The sequence below is a fragment of the Silene latifolia genome, chromosome Y, assembly GCF_048544455.1.
Source record: "Silene latifolia isolate original U9 population chromosome Y, ASM4854445v1, whole genome shotgun sequence".
In the NCBI taxonomy this organism is placed as follows: domain Eukaryota; kingdom Viridiplantae; phylum Streptophyta; class Magnoliopsida; order Caryophyllales; family Caryophyllaceae; genus Silene; species Silene latifolia.
Window position 1 is genome coordinate 403652944 of NC_133538.1, and position 19035 is coordinate 403671978.

Genomic DNA, 19035 nt, shown 5'->3' on the forward strand with positions numbered 1-19035 from the left:
ACATATTTTAACAATTTATTTAGGGCCCCACTTTAACATTTCGTACGGAGGCTCCAAAACTCAGCTACGGCCTGATTAATCCAAACTAAGCGTACTCTTCTCATATTAATCCAAACTAATGTTTAACTGAGAATAATCTTAACTATTACATCATTTAACTTTCACTAAACTCATCCCATAATTGACCTGCTACAACCAGTTTTCCAACAGGTGAGGACGTGGGCCCACCTCTTTTCTATTTTTTTCTGGTTTCTTATTCATCTCTTCTTCTTCCTTATTCATATATTCATAGTTCATTATCTCTACAATTTCAAAGAATGAAAGTGATAATCTGCATACACAAATAGACCATAATCATACATAATTCACATAAACTTATCATTCATAAATTGCCTAGTCTATGCATTTCACTTCCATTGTCAAAGAACAAACAACCAAAACTCACAACATGACCAAAAAAATTTCCATGCTACAAAATACGAACCACAAATTCTTCCAGTTGACGATATTAACCATCTTCAAGTTTCTTCCGTCTTGTACTAAAATTCATTGGGTGCAATAATTTCATAATAATCTGAAGCTATAGAATGGCCAAACAGACACGATTCAAAACAAAAAGCAACTGCTTCAAGATCCTAGTATCATACTGGTAATACCTAAAATTTCAAAGTTATTGTTATTAAAACCCAAAAAAGGACAGATATTTGTGAAGTAAAAGAAAAAATTGAACTTTTTACTGACTTGACAATCGATAAGAAACTCCTCATAATTAAATGCATGGAGGCAGAGTGCAACCATGTTATAACTAATTAATTACCCCAAAAATTACACAAAATATTGTAAAAAAATAGAAATGCAAACCCAGGAAAAACTGGGGATTAGAAGAGAAATTAAAAAGTGGGTTTTTCGATTCGGGGACGCAGTGAGGAGTGGGAAGAGGAAATAAGGAGATTGGTGATGGACTGTGGTGCAGATGTTTCGATTTTTGGGGTTTGGTGATTGATGATTGAGGAGGTAAAGGGACGAAGATTGAAGAGGATGAATGAAGTTCTTATTGACTAATTAGAGTTATAGTCCAGGGAAACCGGTTGCTCAGGTTTCCCTTCCATGGGTTCAGCGCGAGTTAAATGATGTCATAGTTAAGATTATTCTCAGTTAAACATTAGTTAGGATTAATATGAGAAAATGAGGCTTAGTTTGGATTATTGTCATGAAATAACCCTAAATTATATTTACGAGTCTACTCTCCAGTCTCCACCCCCCCTTCCATTCGTGCCTTCCTCATTCTTCATTCATTTTCCCCCACCATTTCCATCAGACGCTCTCAAAATTCCACCATGTATTCTCCTTCGATTTCCCTCAAACCCTTCACCAAAACCACCCCTAAACCCACCATCACCACCTACTTTAAACCCTTCAAACCAATCGCATCAACCTCAACTTCAATTACACCCTCTCCGTCGTCAACGTCAACGTCATTAAAGTTGTCGAAACTAATTTCAGAATTCCAACCCTTAACCACACCAATTGACCGTCTCACCCGCGTCCTCGACTACGCCACCTTCCTCACCTCCTCTCCTTCCTCCTCCTCATCGGTTCGCACCCCGAAAAATAGAGTCATGGGCTGCACCGCTCAGGTATGGCTCGATGCACAACTGGACGGTGACTCAGTCCGATTCACTGCGGACAGTGACTCGGAGGTGACTCGCGGGTTATGTGGGTGTCTTGTTTGGTTACTTGATGGGGCGACGCCGGAACAAGTGTTGGCTGTTACGGTGGATGATTTGGCGGAGATGAATGTCGCCGGGGTGGTTTTACGGTCGAGAGGGAATACTTGGCATAATGTGTTGTTGGCCATGCATAAGAAGACTAAATTGTTGCTCGCGGAGAAATATGGGGGTGGTGTTGGGGAGGGGTTTCCGTCTTTGGTTATTTCGGAAAGCGGAATTTCAGCACATGGTTCTTTTGCTCAAGCTAAGGTACGGTTTGTGGTTTTATACCTAAGTACGTCCCAATCATTTGTTTACCTTTAATTAAAATACCGCTTATAGAGAATGTAAAAGGTAAATAAATGATTGGAACAGACATTTGTTTTTAGTTGTGATTTGGTTAGTGTTTGGAGAAAGATTGTGTATATTGTTGATACTTGATTTTAATATGTTGCATTATGGGTGGCACACATAGCTAGGGATGACGATGGATCATCTGCCGGATATGTTAGATTATCGTGTTTATGTGTGACACCAATCTAAATAATTAAGCATTTATCGTCAACCTGAATTAGGATCCTCTCCATATCTCCTTCATTTCCCTTGAGAATGGTTTAAAATTTATTCAGGATATTGATCTAAGCGCTCTTAAATCCATGCTGAAAAGTTGTGTAATGATGATATGAGAAGGAGCAAATATTATAAAATGCTTATGGTCAAGGATGTGCACCACTTTATTTTTTTTAGGTCATGGAGAGGATCCTATATCGAGGGTTCAAAGATTAGTATAGTTTTGGGTAGTTTGCGATTCTCTACTCATGTCTTAGCTATCTCGCTTGTAGTAAACTACAAGTGAATTTCAAGTTTTGGGTTCAAACATATTGTTGTATGAACTTCACCATCTATAGTGTGGATATTAGGGAGAATGTTATGCACTACATAATTCATTTCCGTGTGAATGTGATTTTTATCCTGATTTCATTTGTCGTTAAATACACGGACGTTTTGAGAATTTCTGTTCACTAAGGATACCATTCGTATGTAACTGTAGGCAAGATATTTGAACCCTAATGAATCACAAGTCAATGAACTTGTGAAACTTCTGAAAGAAAAGAACATTGGCGTTGTGGCCCATTTTTACATGGATCCTGAAGTTCAGGGTGTTTTAACTGCTGCTCAGCAAAGTTGGCCGCACATCTATATCTCAGACTCCTTGGTTATGGCTGATAAAGCTGTCAAAATGGCCAAAGCTGGGTGTCAAAATATTGCTGTTCTTGGTGTTGATTTTATGTCGGAGAATGTCCGTGCAATTCTTGATCAGGCAGGCCATGAGAAGGTAACATTGGCTTTTGCTAGCTTGTAAGGCCACTAGCTACATTATTTGTTATGCGAATTTTGTTTCGTAATGCTGATAATGAAGTAGTATCCTTATCATGGTGAGAGATGATAGTGAATAATTCAAAAAGGATTGGAGTTAATATACATCGTTGTCATAGAAGCATCCGATTCCACCAAAAAAATACACACGGAGTATTAAAACTGTTATGTTTTAAAGTAGTAACTCAGGTCGATCACAATGAGGACACTACAAATAAAATGGTGGACCAGCAGTGGTGACAATATGCTTAGTTGGTGTTACCATAATGTATGGAGTATAATTGCACATCTCATCGTTTGTGGTCCTCATTTCTGGAATGTGTATAATTATATGGTTTTTTATGTGTATATTATCAGAAATGTGAATGCGGTTTAAGTTCTACCATAATGTCTGATTCATTAATCATTGATGTGCATTCTGCAAGACTGCAACCAGTCCAATCGATTTGAAATTGTTAAAGTTGAGTTAATCATTGGCATACATGCGTGCCTGAACTTGAATGAAAGACGGGGCTTTCATTGATCAAGTAGCACAGTAAACATAGTATAATACAAAGAATTCCAAACTTTCATAATACGATATACACAATATATTTCCTTATGTAACTCAAAATTAAAGATTGAATGTTATTCTTAGATTTAAAAATCGTGGTGCACCTAGGTAATTGTATCTTAAGGCACTAGCCTGGAGGCGTCTTAATTACCCCTTCTGCATAAGGCGTAACTAGGGAAGTGAGACTATTATATTTCCCTATTTGTCCTTCCGTTTTTTTTTTTCATGACCTTCCCTGTGACCCAGTATCCCTTGCTTAGGTAACTCTTCTGCATAAGGCATAACTAGCCTTGTGCCTCGTTGCCACGACCTTTGTCGTCTTGACTTGTCTCCCATGTGTTTAAATTAAGGTGTCATTGACCCTGGTGCTAGCAGGATGCTAAAGTTCCAATCATAATAGTTTTCCTGTAGCTCTTCTGCAATTAACATAACTCACAAGTCACAAGTCACAAGTCACAAGTCACAAGTCACAAGTCACAATAGAGCTAACTTCAAACAGAAGCTCCATTTGGATGATTATTCTTCGCGTTTACTTTTGTACCAATTGATCAATAGGCTATGTAGAATTAATGTACTGGAGTATTTACTTGTACTATGCAAGTCTACTGATGATTTCCCATCAGTATGAACATATATAATTTCATGGTGATGCTTGTTTCAGGTTGGTGTTTACAGGATGTCAGAAGAAAGAATCGGTTGTTCATTGGCTGATGCTGCCTCTACGCCAGAATATCTGAAATATCTTGAGGATGCATCCTTAACTCCACCTTCTTTACATGTAGTCTACATAAATACTTCACTTGAGACGAAAGCTCTTGCTCATGAACTTGTACCAACCATTACATGTACTTCTTCCAACGTTGTGCAAACAATTTTGCAGGTTAGCCAAACTCTTCCAAATTTTTTCTTATATTTCCAATGGAGCCAAAGACTCATTACTCTTTGGTTATGGATTATAATGGAATAAATCAAAATGGCTCACTAAAGTGGCTGCGCTTCTTTCTTTTGTGAAGTAGCGGTCCTTCAATGCAGTTCTCGACGCAATTTTCATTTTGGGTCATTCGGAAACAGCCTCTTTGTGTTGCTAACACAAGGGTAAGGTTGCGTACATCTGACCTCCCCTTACCCCGCAATTTGCGGGAGCCATTGAGGCACTGGGGTAATGTTGTTGTTGTATAGTATGGGTCGTCTTGTACACATGTATGTCATGTCCTAAAAATCTATTTCGTCTCCTAAAATTTCCTTTCGATGCAAAGATAAGTTGTATGCAATTTTGCTAACTAATGGAGTATGTGCTTTGCTAGCCTAATAAGTACGTTGCTGGGTTGGCCATTTTTTATTATACAAGGTTATAAACTTAAATGGAAAACAAAACCGAACCGAAGACCTTTTCAGTAAACAGTTCCTAGAAAGAATGGCAAAAGGAACAATGTTGGCTAAATCTTTGATCAATTAAGTCACAAAGGCAAAACCAGCTGTGTGAAAATCCACCGCACCAACTTATATAATGGGATTAGTATATATGCGACCTCCTGAGATGACCTTTTTGAACTTCTCTTTCAGGGCTCTCAGAGTTTTAGGGTGTATAATTTATTTTTTGGTGCCCTCCTTTTCCTTATTGTGAGATTTTTCTTTTGTTTCTTACTTCTTTGTTTTCTCTTTCACAGGCATTTGCACAGGTTCCTGACTTGAAGGTGTATTATGGGCCAGACTCTTATATGGGTGCCAATATTGCGGAACTGTTTCAGCAAATGACCATGATGACAGATGAAGAAATTTCTGCAGTACATCCACAACATAACAGAGAGTCTATCAAATCTTTGCTGCCTCGCTTGCACTACTATCAGGTGCTCTTTAAATTTTCACATAACTTCGTTCAATATTTGTTTGCACATGATTAATGCTCTTATCATGAACTCGAAATTGTTCACATTACCATGGCTCTCTAATTCTGTTTTCATTTGCAATTAGGTCAAATACTCAGTATTCTTTCGTTCCGGTTTATGAACCCATCTAAGGGATGATGTTTATAGGGTTATTGAAAGAGTCTCTTTGGTGCATTTTCGTACTCCTCCAAACTGCTTTACATATGACTGCATATACTTGCAAGTGATTCTAAATTTTGATGGCTTTTTGCACCAGGATGGTACATGCATGGTACATGACATGTTCGGACAGGAAGTTGCTGATAAAATAAATGAGATGTACTGTGATGCGTTCCTTACTGCTCATTTCGAGGTCCCTTGAGAAATGTTCTCATTGGCAATGAAAGCAAAAAGACGAGGGATGGGGGTTGTCGGCTCCACTAAGAACATATTTGATTTCATTACTGAGAGACTGCAGGAGTCCTTGGATAGAAATGTAGATGACCACCTTCAGTTTATCCTTGGAACGGAATCAGGGATGATCACAGCAATAGTTGCTGCAGTACGCAAAATGTTGAGCTCTGAAAAAGCCACTTCCGAAAAAGTAGATATCAAAGTCGAGATTGTGTTTCCTGTGTCGTCAGATTCCGTTACAAACACGAAAAAGAGTTCGCCTAACAGCTCAAATTCAGCAGGAGTTGACGATTCACTGAAACTTACTGTTGTACCTGGAGTTACAAGTGGTGAAGGATGCTCCATTCACGGTGGATGTGCATCTTGTCCCGTACATGAAGGTTAGAAGCTTCTTACAATTGTGTTTAAAAATCTCTTGTCTCTAGTCCCTCCCTGCTATTTTACTCTTCAGCCTGTGTATCTGCTCTTTGTCCCTCAAGATCCAGATCCAGATCCCGATCCCGATCAGGATCCATATAATCCTAAATAAATATGCAATTATCGTCCTAAACTTCCCTTATAACACATGCTAATAAGAGCAAATAGACTACTATCAAGTGCTAAAAATAGCACTTTACACATCCAGATTTGACAATGATCCATAGGGTCACAATTTTAATATCCACATCCAATCCGTCAGTATCACACTATCACCTTCGACCAGGGCCGTCCCTGAGTTTTCGGGGGCCTGTGCGATATGTAATAATGGGGCCCTAGACTAGTATTGTTCCAGTTTTTGATGCGCCAAATTTCGTCTCAATAAAAATAAAATTCTAAAATATTTTCCATGACTTCATTATTTGTTCTTAGTTTCACATCAAGAATAAATTAATTATCTTCTTTATTTCTAACTATCAAGACATTATTTGTACATATTTTATTTTGTATCTCAATCAATTGTTTACCTTTCTATTTTAAGAATGTCTTTAATGAGTAATTTCCACATTCAATCTAGGCCATTTGTCATCTAAAAATTGCCCCCTCCTATTTCCTTGTTCTTTGTGCAAAATCAAAGGTAAACAAATGAACCGGAATAGAGAAGATATATTATAACATAAATTTACTCATTTTATCCTATTTATATTGTTGTTAGTAAATTTAGTGTAATATCAATTTATATAATATTTTCATCAGTATAAATTAGTGAAAGTAGTAGTTATAATTTATCGGAAGCTAAAATAAGATGACAATAAATATAAAAGAATATCATGGTAGTAACTTCAAAAAATAATATCAACAACAACAACAACAACATTACCCCAGTGCCTCAATGGCTCCCGCAAATTGTGGGGTAGGGGGGGGGTCGGATGTACACAGCCTTACCCTTGTGTTAGCAACACAAAGATTCTGTTTCCGAATGACCCAAGATGAAAATTGCGTTGAGAACTGCATTGAAGGACCGCTACTTCACAAAAGAAAGAAGCGCAACCACTTTAGTGAGCCATTTTGATTTATTCCATTATAATCCATAACCAAAGAGTAATGAGTCTTTGGCTCCATTGGAAATATAGAAAAAGGAAATAATATCATGAAAGTTAAATTGGAGAGAAGGAGAAAGGTTTATTACGCATTTAGGCCAAGTTGCAAATTGCAATAACAGTAGTCAGAACTCTCAGAAGTCCATTAGGGACCCAATCCCCATAACGTTAAAAAATAGTTCGCACGGAGGATTGGATGCTTCCCTTAAATGTCAAAATTTCTGCCGCTGAACCACTAATAGTATAATGTCTCCTTACGCGTTTAAATATGTATTGAATTCAAATTAACAGAATTGGGCCCCCAAAAATCAGGGGCCCTGTGCGGCGGCACGGGTTGCACACCCTCAGGGCCGGCCCTGCCTCCGACCAATCTGGGCAAGGGACTAGCCTCCATTGTCATCTTTACTCTGTATTTCACTCAGCTCATACTTCCTTTATGTTATTAAACTCTTCAGCTTGTGTTTTTGGTAGTGATATCACTACTCTGCAATTTATGCATTTCATTGTGTTCATGATATATCTAATTTATATCATCATTGAACTGGGTTCATGCCATGTTATACCAGATGAACTCTCTCAGTGCACTTCTAAGAATTTGCAAAGCCGTTCCGGATGAAGGTCATATGCTCTCTGCTTACAAAGCTGCCAGATTCAGCTCACAAATGGTGAGTGGAAGATCGGTTGCTGATGTTGGACGTGAGCCAGTTCATCACATGAGGCACTTTCAGGTTTTCTTTCTAGACTTGACGATATGTTGACTCCCGACATCTAATCTTTGAAACTAAACTATTTTATGATTTCTCAACGGTGGCAAGGACTCGCTATTAATATAGATTTGCTATAAGATTGGGTAAAACAAAATGACACACAAGATTGATGCGCTTCTTGTATTGTTGAATAACTATAGACTCGATCTGTTGAACTCTATAGTAAGCCTGCATACATGAGTGAGCCTTCAAGACACTGTCGGCGACAACATGAACTTCAAGATTTGATTTCTGAAACCTCTTAATGATTTAAAACAATATTGACTTGCAATCTATGTCCAGGCAAACCGACGACTGCCAGAGAAGCTAGTTCATCAGTTCTGCCATTCAACAGTAAACAATTAATTACCAGAACGTCCAACATTTTTATCGCCTTTGTTGGCAAGGACAGGTGCTCCTGAACAAGAAATGTGCTTTAATATCTGACAGGCTAGAAGATTATGCCCTTGTTATTCACTAGTCACTACTGGAGTATAGTGGAAAACGAGATATTTTTTTATTTGTTTGGTTGACTTGTAAGGAGAGTCAGACACAGGATCCCATACAAATATAAATCAGAGGGAAGAAGTTCGAACTTAGGAAGTTGACCCCTGTATACCAACGTGTCTCGTTTTTAGGCATCATGCCAGGACCTTCTTGGTCTTGTAGGGTTGGGTCACGTCGCAGAGATGTTTTTGTTAGTCACTAAGGGTATTGTTTTTTCTTGCTTTGCATTTTTCTCTTCCTTGTTGTTTAATCATGGTTGAGCTTGTGCATGTGCATGTGCATGTGCATCTCAAATAAATGCTGCAATGGTTTTCAAACCTGGCAACCATTGACTAAGAGAAAACAGAGTAGTCTATTTTACTCGTCTTTTTGTTGTTGTAATCCGGGGTGTACACTGTAGGCGACAATGTATAGAAATCTTAAAATCATCTTATGCCCCAACTCTATATATTGTGATAAATCACAATTTGTTTCTTTTTTTTTTTTAAAAAAAATAGGTTCACTGTATAACCTTATTTATTTATTTATTTATTTTCCTTTATGGTGTATGCATGTTCTGTAAAGAATTCCATTTTTATAGGTTGCAACTAATGACTTGGCACTTGATTTGACAAATGGGTCATTTGGATCAGCTCTAGATCAACTCAGATTGTGTCGAGGTATCTCGAATCTATTATACAATTGAGGGCGGGTTGAGTCAATTCGATTTTCGAATTATTTTGTGTGTTTTTACCAAATTATTTCGATAGAACAGTGTCTGTGGCTACGATTTTTTAAATTAATTTAAGGAAAAATTCAATATTACACCCTTTTATGTACAACTTTTTCAAACTTAATACCTTTTAAAACAAAATTTCAAAGTTGCTCCCTTATATAAGAGAGTTCTAATTAAAATTGCTACCAAGACTCAAATCAGGTTATAATTAGTAGGAATTGATGAAAGTACCCATGTTTATTACACATACGACATACCTCATCATAATTTACCCGTAATTACTAGTGACTCCGCATAGATAGTGCCACTTACATATTATGAGAGGGACACTATCCGTTTTCAGCTTGTGACGGATAGTGCCCGTTTTCAATGAGAATTTGTGTTCTAGGTAAATTATTCTTATTCTTCTATTCTACTTTGTAAATCGTTTATTTAGTTTTGTTTCATTTGTTTAATTCAAATCTTTAGTTTTATTAAATCCTAATTCAGGTGATTTAGAGGTTTCTATTTAATTTAGGATTATTTAATGAGAATAATCTCAAGTATTGCTCATCTTCTTATAATAATTTCGAACTACGTTTTAAGAGTAAGATTATCAGTGAGACTTTTCAAAGTCTTGAGACCCTGCCACATCAACGTTCCACTGACTTATATTATTTCTTTATTGTTTTGACTCGCTTCATACTTACTTCAGACTTTATACATTATCCGTCAGACTCACCTCATACTCTACTTTTCCACTTCACTTTTTTTTTTTTTTTTTTTTTTTTTTACAAAAAGAAATGACACATGAGATCCACTCATTAGATAATTACCTTTCATAGTGGGGGATCAAGACTCACCCAAAGTCTTAAGTTGAGTCTTGGATTTCCAAGACTCAACTTAAGACTTTGTAAGACTTTGGTAGATTATTAGTAGTCTTGAGTGAATCTTGTCTTAAGACTTACCAAAGTCTTGTCTCAAGACTACCGATAATCTTACCCTAACTTATAAGTTACAATAATCCCAAATATAAGTATTATCTTCTCAAAATAGATCGAGGTAACCGGGTACCTGCTAATCAGGTAATTACTTTTTTTTTTATTCTTTTTTTCTTCTTCTAATTCACATATCACTTCAACATACATTACCAAAATCAGCCTCTTCAATTCACCACTATCACCACCACTAAATCAACTCATTCAAGCTTCAATTAACACTAACTTTACCACCATTAACACCATCTAATGAACCACCACAAAATCCCCCCCACCCCCCATCAATCCCAAATCTGTTAACTATGGACGAAGTTAGCAAGCCAGATTGAGTATCCCACAACCGAGCTCTTCCGGTCAACTCCAGCAGGCGGCAGCAGCAGCAGCAACAAGGCAGGACCGGTTTTAAGGGTGTTCAACCCGTTCAACGGAATAAGGCCCCCGATTTTTAGGGGCCCCGTAATCTGAAATTCTGTCTATTGATAGTATGTATACTATACAACGCCAAATAATATCACAAGATCAGGTTTGTCGTAGTGGTAGCATGCTTGGCTTCAGTCTCAAAGATCCCGTGTTCGATCCTCCATATCAGCAGTTTTAAGATGATGGTGGGTCGTGATGGTGGTCAGCAGTGAGGGTTGTAAATACCCAAATATTTTCGATATTTACAGTAACTAATTTTGATTATTTTTAATATTTACATATGAAGATGATGGTGGCTGGTGGATGGCGGAGATGATACAAAGCTAATAATTTTGATGAAGGTGGTACGCCAGTTTCTGTGGTGGGTGACAAAGCTTCTAGTTTTAGAGGTTGATTGGACTCGGTTGTTGAATTGGTTTTAATTGAAATGGGACTTAATCCAACTGAGGCTTCATCTTGGTGTAGATAAGTAGCAGAGGCCGATTTCACTTTGAAGTTGCACAATTCCGTAAGTAGGGGCAGAAGAAGTGTGGGTGTTTGTTATGTGCATAACAGATTAATAACAGAATTAGGCGGGAACAGCTGGAATTAGTTAAATGACAGCTGGAGTTTGTTAGGAGTTTGTTAGGATAGTTGGAGGGAGAGTCATTCCTTAGTATAAATAAGGCATATCAGTCATTCATTTGAGGCATCAATTGTAATATTCATTCTTACATTTCTCTCTTCCAATTCTCCAATCTTGTAACAATTATTCATTCAATAATAACAAACTTTTGGCTCGATTGTTTTCTATCAATTAGCAATCCTGCAATTGTTTCTTGGATTTCTTCGATTAATTCCTAGAAGTCTATTCCAAGTGGTATCAGAGATTCGCTCCTGGCAATCTCCTGAATCATTCTGGAAATATCCCAATATCTTTTACAAAAACTCCATTAAAATAGCTGTGCAACAATGGCGGCAAAAGCTCGACCATGGATGAATTCCGAGAAAAGTTTGAAGGAATCGTGGACCGAGTTCTTAGAGCGAGCAGAGACAACGAGAATGAGTTCGGGAGGAAATGCGTGCTCAAAGGGAAACAATGTTGAGGATTACGAACCAATTTCAGGAAATGGGTACCAAGGTTATCACTTTGGAAAAGAATGTATCCAACAATGGTGGAAATCTTAACCATAACAATGGAGGGCAATTTAACTCAAATTTTGCAAGGTTTTCGAAGATTGAGTTTCCAAGGTTTAATGGTGAGGATGTCCAAGGGTGGGTTTATAGATGTGAGCATTTCTTTGAAGTGGATGCTACAAATGACAACTTGAAAGTGAAGTTGGTGTCCATACATTTGGAGGGAAAAGCCCTACTGTGGCATCAAGCTTTAATGAAGACGAGTCCACATGGTGTATGGCCTGTTTGGGAGGTGTACAAGGCTGCAATTCTAGCAAGATTTGGGAATCAGCCATATGATGATCCTATTTCAGAATTGATGAATCTGAAGCATTCTGGAACAGTGGAGGCCTATCAGGAGAAATTTGATGCTTTGTTGATCAGGACTGATTTGTCAGAAAAACAAGCTATTAGTTGTTTCTTGAGTGGATTACAATCTGACATCCAAAGCACTGTAAGAATGTTCAAACCACAGTCTTTAATTGATGCTTATACCTTGACTAGATTACAAGAAAACACCTTATCTTGCATTAATAAGAGAAATAGACCTCTTTTAGATAAACCTATGAACAAACCCTCTTCATTATACCAGCCACAATCAAATAACATCTCAAAACCAGCAGTAAACAATTCTAAATTCAAAACAACCAGACAAAAATTAACCCCTGAGTTTATTGCCGAAAGAAGGGCCAAAAATCTGTGTTTCTTTTGCCCTGAGAAATTTGTTCTTTGGTCATAAATGTCTTTGCTCGATTGCATAGTATTGAGGTTATTACTATTCTTTGAGGATGTGTTGGGAAATTACGAAAATTCGAAAACTTAGCAAAGGGAAGATAGTAGTGATGAGTTGCCCCCTAATTTCCTTAAATGCAATAACGGCAATCTTTGCGTATCAAACAATGAGGGTTACAGGAAAAGTTCGTGGAAATTCTTTACATATACTCATAGATTCAGGGAGTACCCATAACTTTCTGGATGAGAACACAGCTAGAAAATTAGGGTGTAAAATTACACCAAGTTATCCTATGGCTGTATGGTGAAAGCCTTTACAGCAAATCTGTGGTTAAGAAATTCAGTTGGCAATTGCAAGGAGAAACATTCCAAACTGACATCATGTTAGTACCATTGGGTACCTGTGACATGGTCCTTGGAGTGCAGTGGCTCTCCTCCTTGGGTCCTGTGCTGTGGGATTTCAAGCAGCTTAGGATGCAGTTTGAATACAGGGGAAAGAAGCATGTGCTGAGGGGAGGAAAAGTGGGTACAATGGGCTGGGTAGATGACAAGCAATTGCAGTCACTCATTGTCAAGGGAACAAATCCACAATTATTTGCCTTGTCTATCCAATCAATAGAGGAACCTCTTCCCTCTGCAGGTAATTCAATACCACCTGCAATACAAGATATTTTAGATGAATTTGATGATATTTTTAAGACCCCAACTGAACTGCCTCCCCACAGAACTCATGATCACCATATCCACCTTAAAGAGGGAACTACTCCCATTAATGTGAGACCATATAGATATCCAGTTGTTCAAAAAGATGCTAATGAGAGCATTGTGAAGGAAATGTTAATTTCTGGAGTAATTAGACCAAGCCAAAGCCCTTACTCATCCCCTATTGTACTAGTCAAGAAAAAAGATGGTACTTGGAGACTTTGTATAGACTATAGGGAGCTCAATAAATGCAATCAAAAGATAAGTTTCCCATTCCTGTTATAGAAGAACTGTTGGATGAGCTACATGGAGCTGTAATTTTTTCTAAAATTGATCTTAGGTCTGGGTATTGGCAAATCAGAATGAACCCAGATGATATTCCCAAAACTGCCTTTAGGACACATGAGGGTCACTATGAATTCTTGGTCATGCCATTTGGGTTAACTAATGCCCCCTCCACCTTTCAACACCTTATGAATACTATTTTCAGACCCCATTTGAGGAAGTGTGTCCTAGTATTTTTTGATGACATATTGATATATAGTAAAAGTTTGGAGGAACATACTCAGCATGTGAGGCTAGTGTTGGATATTTTGAGGCAACATACACTCTTTGCTAAAATGTCTAAGTGTGTGTTTGGGACACTGGAAGTGGAGTACTTGGGTCATGTCATATCTGCTCGGGGAGTGGAAACTGATCCTGCTAAAATCAAAGCCATGGTGGATTGGCCAGAGCCTAGGAATGTCAAGGAGTTAAGGGGTTTCTTAGGCCTCACCGGATATTACGGGAAGTTCATTCGGGGTATAGCATTATCGGTAAACCCTTGACCAATTTCAAGAAAAAAATGGGTACAAATGGGATCTGCAGCCACTACAAAGATTTCGGACATTGAAGGAGCAATGATTAAAGCACCAGTATTGGCTCTTCCCAATTTTACAATAGACTTTGTGGTAGAGACAGATGCTTGTGACAAGGGTATGGGTGCTGTGCTTACTCAAAATGGCCACCCTATTGCCTACATTAGCAAGGCTTTTTGCCTAAAAACACAAACTAGTTCTACTTATGAGAAGGAGTTGATGGCTGTCATATTTGCCATTGAGAAATGGAGACCTTATCTCAGTGGTAGACACTTTAAGATTAAAACTGATCATTTTAGTCTTAAGTATCTGCTGGAGCAGAAAATAATCACAGCATTCCAAAGTAAATGTTTGCCTAAGTTGTTGGGTTTGGATTATGAGATTGTGTATAGGAAGGGCAAAGAAAATGGAGCTGTTGATGCACTTTCTCGAGTCAATTGCAAGGAACTAATGTCCCTGATTTTATCACAAATTAATACTGATCTCCAGCAGCAAATTCACAATAGTTGGCAGAATGATGTGCATTTACAGTCCCTGATTCAGGAATTACAAAATGGTCACCTTAAAGCGCATTACTCATGGTCTCAGGGGGAGTTAAGGAGGAAGGGAAAGTTAGTAGTAGGAGACAATGAGGAGTTGAAGCAAAAAATCATCTCCCTATTACATGATACACCGGTAGGGGGACATTCGGGGGTTCAAGCTGCGAGAAAAGAATTACTGACATTGTTTTATTGGAAGAAGATCAAAAAGATGTGAGGAATTACATCGAAATGTAATATTTGTCGGCAGTGCAAGGCTATTCTTGACAAACCAAAGGCGGTCTGCTACTGACCACTCCCTATTCCACAGGCTATCTGGACTGATATTTCGATGGATTTTATAGAAGGATTACCTAAGTCACAGGGAAAAGATGTTATACTGGTAGTAGTAGATAGGCTTAGCAAATATGCACATTTTGTGTTATTAAGCCATCCCTTTACTTTGCGATGATCGGTGGCTCAAGTCTTTTTGGATCAGATTTTCAGGTTACATGGCATGCCCAAATCAATTATATCTGACAGAGATAAGGTATTCACAAGCACTTTCTGGAAGGAACTCTTTAGACTACAACAAGTGGATCTTCTAATGTCTTCTAGTTATCATCCTCAGACGGATGGACAAACTGAGGTGGTCAACAAGTGCCTTGAAACATATTTGAGGTGTATGACAGGGGAGAAACCAAAGGACTGGGCACAGTGGATTCCATTGGCTGAATGGTGGTACAATACCACTTATCATTCATCAGCTCATACTACTCCTTTTGAGATTGTATATGGTCAATCTCCAAGTCTCCATTTACCATATGTCATGGGGGATAGTCTTTGTAGAATTAATTGATAGGAGTTTGACAAAGAAGAGAAGAATGCTTAAAAATGCTCAAATTTCATCTTAAGAGGGCTCGAGAATTGAATGAAGAGTCGGGCGGATAAGGGAAGGAAAGATAAGGAATTTTTGGTGGGAGACTTTGTGTACATCAAATTACAACCTTATAGACAAAGATCATTGGCTTCTAGATCTTCTGCTAAGATATCTCCTCGATATTTTGGTCCATTTCCTATCATTGCCGAGTTGGAGCTGTTGCATACAAACTACAATTACCTGCTTTGAAGCAAAAATACATCCTGTGTTTCATATCTCTCGTGTTAAAAAACATGAAGGACCCTTGCCACAATTTGTTCTATTCCGGATATTAATGAGCAACAACAATTAAGAGCGAACCTGTGGTTGTCTTAAGCGGGAAGATGGTTAAGAAAAGGAATCGAGCGAGGTTTATGTTCTAATCCAATGGTCAAATGGGGATGTGTCTGATGCTACATGGGAACCTTATGATGATATTGCAAAAAGGTTTCCTGAGTTTAATCTTGATGCAGCTTGAGGACAAGCTGAAATTCAAGGGAGGTGGATTGTTATGTGCATAACAGATTAATAACGATTAGGCGGAACAGTGGAATTAGTTAAATGACAGCTGGAGTTTGTTAGGAGTTTGTTAGGATAGTTGGAGGGAGAGTCATTCCTTAGTATAAATAAGGCATATCAGTCATTCATTTGAGGCATCAATTGTAATATTCATTCTTACATTTCTCTCTTCCAATTCTCCAATCTTGTAACAATTATTCATTCAATAATAACAAACTTTTGGCTCGATTGTTTTCTATCAATTAGCAATCCTGCAATTGTTTCTTGGATTTCTTCGATTAATTCCTAGAAGTCTATTCCAGTGTTTTATGGTAAATGTGGATTTGGGAAGGAGGTGATGGTCGGGAAAGATGGTTTTTGAAAGATGAAGATGGAGGATATTATTATTATTATTATTTTAAATTGAATGCCACGTCATCTTCTACCTAAGATAATTGGTTATAAAATAGGTGAGTCTATTATAAGAAGAGGGAGTTAATAGTGCGGATTATTATAAGATTTAATGAAGTTAAGATTATTTTGAGAAGACCCTCTATAGTTTGGATTATTCCTATTAATTTATGAAGCTGCTGAGTTGTGATTCTTTGAATTTGGTTCTTTTAAATGCTTAGTGGTTTATCTTTTCTTTCCCTCACCTTAATTTATCTTTCTTCATTGTACATTTCACTTTAAATAATTTGGTCAATTTTTTTGTGAATATTTACCCTTTTTTAACCTACACTTTTAAGAAAGAGAATAATTGATTTCATATGTCAATGTAAAGAAAAGAAAGGGGGCAAGGAGTGAGATGGAGGAAGAGAAGAGAGAGAAATGAGTGAAGGGAGAAAGAAAGAAAATGTTTAGAGTAATAATAGAGTAACAAGTACATGCGCAAAATGGGAAGAAAATTAGAACAAATTTGAATTTGGCCCGAAAATTGGTCTAATTATGAACTGATTTGGGTCTTGGTAACAATTTTTGATTAGAACTCTCTTATGAAGGAGTAATTTTGAAATTTTATTTTAAAAGGTAGTAAGTTTGAAAAAGTTATTATATATAAAAGTGTGTAATATTGAATTTTTCCTTAATTTAATTCTCATCATTATTGCTTATGGCTATGGGCTATGGCGGTATTTTTAACATGTTAATTAGGGGTGTTAATTGGACCGGACTGGAATGGATCAACCTCTTAGACCAAAGACCAAATAGGGGTAAATGGTAGATCAGACCATATTAATATTGGTTCAGACCGATCTTTATCAAAAAAACACGTTGACCGACTCTAACCAGACCAAATTGACCAAACAATAATACATGATTGCCATCACTTTGCCGTATTATATTAAAATTTTCAATTTAGTAACTTCCAAACAATGAAAATATGTGACTTAAAAAAAAAAAATCTTATTATTAGATTTAAGTATATCTCATATAATCAATCAATCAATACATATACATATAAAGTAGGAACTTTTTGAGCGATATTAGAGAGTCGAACTTTTTTAGAATTTCTATATATAAAATAATTTTTATATAAAATTATTATCGTTATCCTAATAAGTGTAGATCTAGCTTTTTCCTCTTAATAATTATGAGAAAATTATCCTAATCGAAGTATATCTAATAATTTATGAGAAAATAATCTTAATAGAAGTAGATTTAATAATTTATGAGAAAAATAATACTAATAGAAGTGGATCTAAGAATTTATCAGTTATTCTTTACTAAAACAATAATAGAAAAATAGCTTTATAATGAATATTTATCTTAGGAATATTTATAACGCAAAAAAAGTCATAATAAACATATAAAAGTGATAAAATTGTATATTTTATAAACATATAATTACTCTTTGTGAGAAAAAAAAGATTCTAATTTTTTACAAATATAAAATAATATTTTCAAAAATCTAAGTTGTTCGATTTTAACTACCTAGTGAAACTCGTGTAGTAACAAAGATAATTTTATCTTAAAACTTTTTTGAATATTTAGAAGATTTAAAAACAAAAGATTCGAGTTGTTAATTATGACCATACCCGTAATTATCTTACAAAACCTTAGGAAAAATTTGATTTATTTTAAAAAGAAAAATTACTTCAGGAAAAAGTAAGAAGATGGAAAATTTCTAAAATGACAATAATAGAAATAAACAACTTCAACGATGACATGAAGTAGTTTTAACTCTGACTTTCTATAACGTATCAAATGTATGATCAGATTACCAATAAAAAATAAAAATAGTCTAACTATGTTGAAAATTGGAACACACGAAACTTTGGAGTTGATTTTGTTTATTATTGATGGATCATCAGTCCCTTTAACATAAAAGGTACTTACTTCCTCTGGTATTAATTATATCAGTTGTATGACATCCAAAGACACGGTTATATGTAGTTACCTATTTTTATTGTTGTACGCACCACCGTTTTTTTTGAAACCCACAAGGGGGACGTACCATCGGTTTTTAGTTAATATATAAAACGTTATTGCCCAAAATCCGGTTTAATTCCCCAAATTAAACACGTGATAACTGAGGCTGATCTTGCAAATTAGATTAACCTACAACATCTACCAATATATTCCAGCTTGTAAGTATACGATGGTGTAAAAGCTGAATTGTGGTATGCAAAACATGTAAATTATATGTGTAAATTGTTTGGAGAATTTTTTAGATCTGATCTTAGCATTTGGCCTTTACAATGGCGGTGGAAGGAGATTTTTTTCTTTAATGTAAATATTAGAAATAAACAACTTCAATGATGACATGGAATAGTTTTGACTCTGAGTTTCTATAACGTATCAAATGTGTATGTGCTTAGATTACCAGTAATATTCATAACACATAAAAATGTTT

General features: G+C 36.6%; 1 pseudogene; it reads left to right on the forward strand.

Moving 5' to 3' along the window:
* Nucleotides 1-1265: 1265 nt before the first annotated feature.
* Nucleotides 1266-9013, forward strand: LOC141632236 (quinolinate synthase, chloroplastic-like; annotated as a pseudogene).
* The last annotated feature ends 10022 nt before the right edge of the window (nucleotides 9014-19035 follow it).